Here is a 10361-nt window from a genome sequence, read left to right as displayed (position 1 = left end):
TGATGACCACTAGAAGGAGTTATTGGGAGAGTGCAGAAATGAGGTGAAATGTCGCTGTATCTATTTGGTGGTCCCTTAAATAACTCCTTTATTTTTTTTTACAAGGTCTAAATTATTCCCAGCTTCCAGGGAGTGTATACTAGTGAATATAAGCTATTGAATTCTGTTTTAAGTCATTTTGTCAATGAATACTGGGAAACTTTTGTGTCTATTAGATTTATTTGTAGGAAAAGCCAGATTTGTATTTTACACTGAGTTCTTTTTTATTTCCTCTCACTCCCTTTGGGGAGACCCAAGAAAACATAAACTCTGTAATCTTTAAATAATTTTATATTGGGGCATTGGAGTGATGATTTAACAAGTTGAAGAGTGTGAGAAAAGGGAACCTATCTACCTTTTAAAATTAGGGTCTAGTCTCCCCCAGGACAGAACCCAGTCTAGACTTTGGTCTAGAACAGAGGAGTCTCTTAGTGGAAGGCATTGGTACAATGCTCTAGTCCCTTGGGTCCAACAGTGGTTCTTTAATATTACATAAGTATTTTTCCCTTTAGAATCTGACAAAGTAATACATAAAGTGAAAAGGTAATTACCATAATTAATGGATTGCCCTTCTAACCCACTGTTAGCCATCCCACTGATACATACCACTAGTTCTAACAGCTATCATTAGGTGGCTACATATAGTTATTTCAGCATAAACCTCTTTACTATCACTGTAACAAGTCCAGGGACATGACTCAGAGTTCAACTCTTGACTTGTCATACCCTAGTTAATATCTAGAATAGCATTAGATATTAATTGAAGTTTAATAGAATTTGATGATAGTTTTAAATCTGGACATTCCTTCTTTGATGGTGTAATGCCAATGTGATACCCATAGCAGCTGCTATGAATATACATTCATATTTCCAGGGTAGGTTCACAAAATAAAAAAAAATCTCGTCCTTAAAGACAAAGCCAAAATATTTATTTGGAACATCACTATTAGGATACCAGGAAGTAAGATTTAGCAAGGTACTCATCACTAACCCAGGGAGCACCAACATCTTAAGCATTCTTTCTATCAGATTTCCCCACAAATAAATTCCCCTAGGCAAGGTCCTCCCTCTCTCTTGCTTGGTTTCAGTCTCACTCTCTGCTCGATTGGGCAAGCTCCTCCCATACCCTGGACTCCTTGTGACTCAGGCTATATCACAACTGTGAGCTGGGCCAGAGCTCAAAGCAGGTCACATTAAGCCTATTAATGGGTGGGGGAAGATCTTTCTACTCCATTAACACTACTGACCCGCAATGTGGATGGAGTTTTAGATTCTGGTGAAATGTTCTACAAGTCAATCAAATAAAGTAAGTATTTATAAAGTGTTTGCTATGTGCAAAGCACTGTGCTAGATGCTAGGGATATAAAGGCCATTGACAAATAGTCCCTGCCCTCAAGAAGCTTATAGTCTTCTAGGGGAATATAAAAAAGGAATCTATACATGATAATTTGAGGAGAGGGAGAGAGAACTAATGATAAAGGGAAAGCAAGAATAACTTCCCATAGGAAGTGGAAACTGAGGTGAAAACCTATGGCTGAGAATCCCTCCAAAGCTCTGAGCTTACCAGTCCAAGTCTGATCTGAAGAACCTGACTATAAGTAGGCCAGTATTGCTTTTTGGTTTGTTGTCCACCCTCTTTGCTCCAGAAAAATCTAATATTTTCTGATCATAACTTTCATTTAGGTTTCTCCAAATATATGTAAAAGAGATTGATCCCAAACTCCTATTAGTCACTCAGTTTATGAACAGACTGAAGATCATTTGCTCTTATAATAAACCCTTAGAGTATAGAAATGTAATAGGAATAATCAGGGATCCTCTTCCTGGGATCAGGAAGAAAATACCTCTTGGAGCTCCGAATATGCAACCTCACCCTAATCATAAGCAGGCCACTTGCTAAAGGGCATTCTAAAGCACAAGCTTCTTATTGGTCCTCATGTGACCCTCTAGATGAGGGCAAGACTGTACCTCAAAGCCCTGATTTAATGGCCTCTCTTTAGAGGCCAGTCTTCCCAAGGATGGAAACAGGATTTGGTAGACCCAGAGCTGGTGCCCCTTATGGGAGGTGGGGAGGGTTAGGCAGTCTTCCAAATCAGCATGTCTTGTATATCTAAAGGATAGTACTCACACCCCAGTTCCTTGCACCTAGAATAACCCAATGCACGAGAGGAGTTAATAATTTTTTGTATGGTGATGATATGTAACCTAAATAGAATGCCAACAATGATGATACTGATATTCATTATTGTTTATTGATCACAGTTTTGCTTTTTAAGTCTCATTTGAAAGATAATATTTCTGTGTAGACATAGTCTCTAAGAAACAGGTTTGGTCCAATATTAACACAAAAGGGAGAGATCTAATAAGCTCATTTTTGTGGCATTCCAAAAAAGTAGACTGAGTAGGTAAAACAGATTCCAGACTTCACCAATCCTCCCAATCACATATAAATTTAATCCAAACTGACCTTAAATTTGGAATAGATAAGTTCTAATACAGTCTTAAAATGGTTTTTCAAAAATCATTATAATGCAACAATTACATAGTTTGAGAATATTCATTAACTCTTTTTAATGTTTACTAATGCTATCTCCTTCTGGTCATCCCTACTTTCACCTACCACTCCTATTCCCCTTCTTCCCCCCTTAACTGCCCCATACATATTACATGAGAAATGGGGTGAACTGGAATTGTTGATGGGTTCCTTTTGGCTGTCTTCCCAATCAGTGTAGGTTGCTGTGAGTTTGATGCAGCTATACTAACAATTCTAATTGTGAAAGTGATTAAAATGTTCCATTGTTCCCCTCTAAAGAGTTCTGTTTATAGTGCTATGAAGGGAGATTGTAATTTATTAATTTAACAAAGATCTTTTAACATGTAAGTTTTTATATAGGTCTCAGAATATAAAGGTGTTGACTCAGTCTGGCTTCTTTTTCTGTAAAATTCAAGAATGGAAAATCAGAGATATTTTCAATTATCCCTGGCCAATCCAGGCAAGAAGTCTTACTTAAGCAATTGATTATCCAAAGCCCTAAAGTGACAAGGTAATTTAAAAAGTTAACACCATTTTAAGCTATATTAACAGAGAAGGGAGAGTTCTGCCATGCTCCGTCCTCGTTAGATCACATATAGAATACTGTATTAAGTCTGGGGTACCATGTTTTAGGGAGTTTATTTACAAATTGGAGCATATCTAAAGGAAGGTGGAATGAAATGGGGAGAGGATTAGAATTCATGTCACATGAGGTCATTTGAAGGAACTTGCAATATAGAGAAAACTTGGGGTGATAAGAAACTTGGGGTATGGGAAGCATATAGCATCCAATTGGTACAATGGAAAGAGTTCTGGTTTGGAATTAGAGGGCTTGAGTTTTAATCCCAGTTTTGCTGCTTACTGTAATTTTTATTCCAAGTCATAGTCTCTCTGGGCCTCAACTTTCTCATCTATATATAGCGCTTGAGGCACCCTCCGCTCACACACGTGGTTACCAGAATAGCTACCTCAGGTCCAAGGTACTCTGTGGATTCTCATCCAATCAAAACCATAGCTCACGAATCCCCACTATGAGTTTACTTATTCTCTAGTCAGCTGGAAGATACAATTAATCAAAGTAAAGACATTTATCAAATTACATAGTAAAAAAGTCATATAACATTCCTTGCATTAATGTAGGACATACTCTCACACAAATGTAAGCACTCTGAATGGGGAGAGTGGGTATACATAAGCAGTACACATGAGGAACATGCATATTGGGGATATATGGAGCCAGGGGACATGTATGAAAGAACATTTCACGTCTCTGATGCTGTAGAGTGCCAGTGTGTTCTGGCAATATTACCATGTTGTTCTTATTAGGTCTGCTCTCTGTTGGGCATGTTGCCCACTGGTCTTATGTTATCTGCTGGACAATTAGTCTCAGCTGAACATTGGTCCAATAGTATAATGGAGTCTCTGTTGGACACATCATTTTGCTGGTCTATTGGTGAATGATACGTGCATATCTCAGTTAAATATTACTCTACTGGGCCTCCTAGATTCTGCTGACTATTGCATCTTCCTACCAGCTTCTGGACTTATCTCTTTAGGATTACTTGCTGACCATCTCAACTCCAGTCTGCTAGGGTATATTGATGAAATCCTCTCTCTGATAAAGACAGGCATGTAGTCATGAATTCATAGCCACATACAGCTAACAAAAGCCAGGCAGAGTACTCCCAGGCTAAGATTAAGCCTTTCTGTCTGAATCTTGTGTTTGAACAAAGATCTAAGCCTTCTGTCTAACTTATGATTAGACATTCTCAAGATCTTTTTGGCTTAGCATGTAAATGAATTTGATTCAAAAGAAAAAGTAAATAAACTCACAAGGCAAGGTTATTTTCTCCACTCTCCTAGCCTGTATTCATGCTTCAATTATGTATATCTGCTAGTAGCAAAATCTCATTGCTTTTGTGCAATATTTTGGCCATTGGAAAACCACACTGTATTTCTCACATTTAAAAGTAGGAGTTGGAATAGATGAATTCTAAAGTCTGTGATCCTATCATAGCTATCTTCAAGCATTTGGAGAGCTATCATATAGAAGAGGAATTAGATCTACTCTGCTTGACCCCAGAGAACTAATTTGAAGGAACAGGTGGAAACTTCAAAGAGGCAGATTTTAACTTGATATAATGAAAAACTTAACCGCTTTAGCAATTAGAGTTGTCCAAAGTGGAATGGGATACCATATAAGGTAGTGAGTTCATTGTAATTGGAAGTCAATTAGAGGCTAGATGACCGCTTTTGAGAGGATCTTGTATAAGGTGGCTCTTTTTCACATAAAGCGCTCAAACAGAGGGCCTATGGAGTTTTGTAACTCTGAGCTTCTGTGATTCTTTGAATTTGCTAATTGTTCTCTTTGCTATGGGCAATAGGTGCAGCTAGATTAGTGACGTATATACTTGGCCTAAGACAGTAGAAGCACTGAACTGCAGCAAATCCATTTAACATACATCTCCTTTAAGCAGATTCTTGTGAAAACCATGCCTAGAGGAAATAGAAATGAGAGGAAAAAGGTAATATACTTCTTTGAAGAGTCTTGCTTAGTTTTTATCAGGCACATTCAGATTTCTTTTAGGTCATGGAATTTTAGCATATGGACTAGTGCTTATTTTCACAGGTGGCTTTACCTACCATAAGAAATAAGTTTAAAAAAAGTTATTTTGGGGGGACAGGGAGGATCATAGGACATGAATGACAATTCCCTGGGTCAATTTTGCTTTGCTAATGTTTTAGATTCATGAATTTTCTCTGTAGATTCTTGACTTGGACAAAGTTTTTTAAAATTTAAAACAAATATATAATCTATAAAAGGACTATTATATTTCATTGATCTTTTTCCTATAAAAGGGAACCACCATCCTAGTGGTAATTTATTACTTGAAGTGCAAATAAAGGTTTATGCCAGATTTAACCTTATTTCTGAGAACATTTATGATATCTGTTAATGATTTAAGGTACCTGAGTTGTCCTGTATCAATTTTATTGCTTTCCTAAAACATAACTAAAGAAAGAAATCAATGAGTCTGATATTATTTTTTTAAAAAGGTGCTATGCGAAACATTGATCATTTCAGTAATTTTGGTCTATTGTTTGCAAACATTTTTACATATAAACACTGGGTTTCCCTGTTCCTGACAGTTGGAAAATTGTAAAAGTAGAAAGTTTGTCAAGAGAGGGAAAAAAGAAATATTGGACCTAAAGTGAGATGTGAACAAAGAAAGGAATAATAATTAAGCATAAAACAGGGCTACATCTATAAGATTAACTCAGAAGGGGATCCATGTAAGCTCCTTATGTATTCTCTGTCTGTCTGTGTCTGTGTCTCTGTATCTATGTCTGTATGTCTGTCTCTGTCTCTCTGTGTCTGTCTTTCTGTCTCTCTCTGCCTCTCTCTCTCTTTGGCTCTCTGTCTCTGTCTGTCTGTCTGTCTCTGTCTCTCTCCTTAACAACTCACAAAATGCTTGGTACCTGGGAGAAACTTAATCAGTTTTGTCAAATGAATATATGAAAAGACATCTATAAAGCATCTATGTGCCAGGCACTGAGGACACAAAGACAAAAGTTAGACAATACCTGCTCCCAAGGAGCTTACATAATAATGGACATTCCCCCATTCCACGGAGGGAGTTTTGGCCCAAGGAATCAGAAAACTGCATTCAACCTGGATGTTTTGACAAAGGGGAGAGTATTACCAAAGCCACCATTTTGATTTTCTACATTTAAAATAGGAGGTGGAAAATGTCAACAGAGTCTTCACTTGCTACTTTACACACACTGACAAATAGTATTATTCAGTTTGCCGTCCACTGAACCCAATTTAGAATTCATTAGATAACCTACTTTAAAATCTTTGGACAGCAGCTAGGTTTAGAGCCAGAAAGAATGAGATTCAAATCTGGCCTTAGAAACTTATAAATTGTGTGACCCTGGGTAAGTCACTTAACCTTTATTTGCCTTAGTTCCTTCAATTGTAAAATGGGAATAATGACACCTATGGGCAGGGTTGGTTTGAGGATTAAAGTGTTTAGCACAATGCCTGGCACATAGTAGGCAATATATAAATGCTTATTCTCTTTCCTTTCTTCTTCCCTACTCTGGATTTTCTGGCAGCTTTACCCACAACAGAGACTTTGGTTTAGTACTTCTTATATTTCTGAAATTGGCATTTTGGTTGTTTCATAATAATCTTTGTCACTGAAAAGGTCACTTAATGATTTCAGATTTTATGTGTTTAATCTATTTCCCTAATTTGGACAAGTCCCTATCTTGCACCAATAATTTCCTATGAGTTATTTAGAATGAAATTTTTAAAATGCATCTTACCTTAATATGTCCAAAACAAAACACATCATCTCAGCCCCTCCTCTCCCTCCTAATCCTCAACCCATGTTTTTTCAAATTTCCATATTTCTGTCAAAGGCACCATTTTTATCCTGCATATATAATCAGTTGTCAAATTTTGTTATTTCTACTTCCATAACATCTCAAATCTGTCTTCTTTTCACCCCTCCAGCTACCACTCTAGTAGGCTTTCATCACCTTTTGCCTGCCTTATTTAAAAAGTTTCCTAATTGGTCTCTCTTCCACAGGTCTCCCTGGACTCTAATCCATCTTTCATACAACTACCAAAGTGATTTTCCTAAACCGCAGGTTTGATTATGTCACTCCCCTACTCAATAAGCTACAGTAGCTCCCTCTTACCTCTAGGAACAAAAATAAACTCTGTTTGGCATTTGAAGACTTGTACAATTTACAACCTACCTTTCTAACTTGATTATACATTACTCGCTCTCATAGAGGTGATGATTTAATCAGATTGTCCTTAATGTTTCTGTACTCAGCACTCTAGTTTTTATTTCAGGTCTTTGCACTAGCTGTGCTCCATATTTGGAATGCACTTTCCTCACTACTGCCTCTTGGAATTCCTAATTTCCTTCAAGACTCAACTCAAGACACTTTTTGGACATCTCCAAGACGAAGGTCATTCACTTTGACCTCTTCCTCTTCCTTCCTCCACTGGAACTAGGACATAATTTCCTGGCATCTTGGACTCTGATTACTTTCACCTTCTCTTATCTGTTCTTGGGTTCAGCACACAACATCCCAAGTGGCCTGTACCCACTGCTATGCCCTCTTTCTCCTTACTCATACCTCTTGTCCACTCCTTGAAGGCAGAAGCTGTCTTCCTTGCTTATATCTGTACACTCAGCACTTTACAAGCACTGAATAAATGCTCATTCATTCATTCTTGCTCCGCTTTCTACTTGAGATCTTTTCTTTATCCCTCAGTTGCTAGTGTTCAATCCCCCCAATCACCTTGTATCTATTTTCTACCTTCCAAGTGAGATCACATTGATAGAATGTCAGCTATTTGAAGGAGGGACTCTTGGATCTTCATCTTTGCATAATTCTCTTCTAGATGCCCTCTTCTTTCTGTGTTTTTGAGTCAGTGATTTTTCCTGGTTTTCGTCTATGTCTTACTGTTCCTTCTCAGCCTCCTTTGCTGGTTTTTCAGCCATATCATGCTCACTAGCTATGGGTATATCTGAAGTTCTGTCCATGGCCTTATTCTCCGTTTACTTTATACTATCTTCCTTGGCAATTTCATTAGCTCTCACAGGGTCTCTTATCATCTTTATTCAGATTCCCTGATCTGTATAACCGGTCCTAATCCCTCTGCTGAGCTGCAGTGATTCATCTCCAGAGGCCTTTTGGACATCCCTAACAGGGTATTTTGTAAGCACCTTGAACATAACCTTTCTAAAACAAAATTACCTTTTGTCCCAGACCTTCCCTTCTTCCAAACTTCCCTACTATTGTTGAGAATATTATAATCTTCCCATTCATCTAGGCTTGTAATTTCTTTTTTTTTTTTTGGTATTTTTTTTGGAGGGGGGAAGGTAGGGCAATTGGGGTTAAGTGACTTGCCCAAGGTCACAGGCTAGTTTTTGTGTTAAGTGCCTGAGGCTGGATTTGAACTCAGGTCCTCCTGACTCCAGGGCAGGTGCCTGTGCCATCTAGCTGCCCCTAGGCTTGTAATTTCAATATTGTCCTCTACTTCTTACTCTGATTCAGCCCACATATCCAATATTGCCAGAACTTGTAATTTCTACCTTTAAAATAGCCCTTATATACATCCTCTTCTCTCCACTTACCCAGGCTTACCCTAGTTCAAGGACCCATCATCTTTGATTTTGGCCTTTCTTTGTATCCTTAATGACTGATTGATTATACAGTACCTGGCACATAGTAGATATTTAATTCTATTTGACTGCTTGCCTAGACTGTTGCTATAGACTTCTGATTGGTCTCTGGGTTTCACATCTCTCCCCATTCTAATATATCTTCCACAAAGCTGCCAATTTTTCTAATGCATAGGTCTTGTCCCCCTCAGGGAAGTACATTGGCTCCTTATTACCTCCAGAATAAAATAGAAACTCCTCTGTTTGGTATTGAATATGCTTAGCACATGATACAGTAATTGATTATTATTCATTAATAATTCTATTAATTAATAGTCAATAGTGAATATAACAATTATTATTATAATAGCTAGCATTTATATAACACTTTAAGGTTTATAAAGCACTTTAAAAATCTTATCTTAATGGATCCTCAAAACAACCCCGGAAGATAGGTGCTATTATTACCATCATTTCAGAGAGGAAGCTGAAGCAGACAGAGGTTAAGTGACTTGTCCAAGGTCACACAACTATTAAGATTCTGGGACAGGTTTTAAACATTTGTTTTCCTGACTCTTAAGTCCAATATTCTGTTTGCTCACTTAGCTGCTTAGCTGCCTAGTCTTCTTATACTTTACTCCTTTCTATAACCACCTTACTGTTCTTTGCACATGATATTCCATCCCTTGTTTCCTTTTCTTTGCACTAGCTAGTCCACATTCCTAGAAGGTTCTGTCCACTAACTTTCTCCTCTTAGTTTCTCTGGCTTTCTTCCAGCTTAGGTTCTGTGGTGTATACTTAGTACTCTCTTCCCACTCTCCTCAGTGATTTCCTGAGATTACCTTCCCTCTACTCTGTATATTTCTTGTATATAATTATTTGCATGTTGTCTCTCCCATTAGTACATGAGCTCCTTCAAGACAGGGATTATTTTTTTTTATATCTCCAGTGCTTAGCACAATGTTCTGCATATAGTGTTTTTAACAAATATTTACAGACTGCCTAATTTACTGATTCAGTTAGGACAAACTTCCTGAATTTTCACAGTCACAACATCATTCCTTTATCTATGGAATGTCCCCAATCAGTCTTCCTACCAAGCAGGTAGAGTAAATTCTATACTCTCCTTGTCGACCTTTTTAAACACAAAGATAAAAATCCCCTTTAAATGAAAACTAAAATATGTTGATGGCTCTTCTTTTTCACCAGTTATTTCTAGACACATTTCCCTTTTCCCACCAGGAGCTCTCCTTTGTAACAGCACTCAGCACAGTGCCTGACACATAGTAGGTACTTAATAAAACTTATTGACTTAAAGTCAATAAACATGGTGAATCATATATAATGTTATTCTTTAATTGTTAGTACTATTTATTTAATTAATTTTAAAAGTTATTTAGCTTTTTATTTTCCCCCAATTACATGTATAAACAATTTATAATATTCGTTTTAAAAATTTTGAGTTCCACATTCTCTCCCTTCTTCCCTTCCTCCCCATGGAGAAGGCAAGCAATTTGATGTAAGTTATACATATGTAGTCATGCAAAACTTATTTCCATATTAGATGTTGTAAAAGAAACCATAGACCAAAATTT

This window comes from Petaurus breviceps, unplaced genomic scaffold (genome assembly GCF_028583685.1).
Source record: "Petaurus breviceps papuanus isolate PSGF00001 unplaced genomic scaffold, PetGlider_PUasm1.0 37, whole genome shotgun sequence".
Taxonomy (NCBI): domain Eukaryota; kingdom Metazoa; phylum Chordata; class Mammalia; order Diprotodontia; family Petauridae; genus Petaurus; species Petaurus breviceps.
The sequence above is the reverse complement of the archived record's forward strand: the minus strand, read 5'-3'. Positions refer to the sequence as shown.